The sequence below is a fragment of the Penaeus monodon genome, chromosome 23 (genome assembly GCF_015228065.2).
Source record: "Penaeus monodon isolate SGIC_2016 chromosome 23, NSTDA_Pmon_1, whole genome shotgun sequence".
NCBI lineage: Eukaryota > Metazoa > Arthropoda > Malacostraca > Decapoda > Penaeidae > Penaeus > Penaeus monodon.
In genome coordinates this window covers 16838524-16838837 of record NC_051408.1, presented here as the reverse complement: position 1 = coordinate 16838837, position 314 = coordinate 16838524, and positions in this window count along the sequence as shown.

Genomic DNA, 314 nt, shown 5'->3' with positions numbered 1-314 from the left:
GGAAACCTAATCCTGGAACATGCTGCAACATGCTTGCAGCAAAGGCACCAGATGCAATGGGTTAAGCTTTGAGAAGAGTGAACAAAATTTGGAATTATAAGAGAAATCTCATAGGGCTTTTCCATATTATAATGCATTTAGATGATATTTGGGATTATCAAAAAGATAACAAAAACTTACTCAACTAAACCAGAATGAGTGTTGAATGAACTTACCTGCTAAGTTTTTAATCTGCAGGATCTTCAGGTTACAATTTTTGCCCTAGGAAGATGGGATGTCCTGCTTACCCTTTTAAAAAAATTATATATAACATT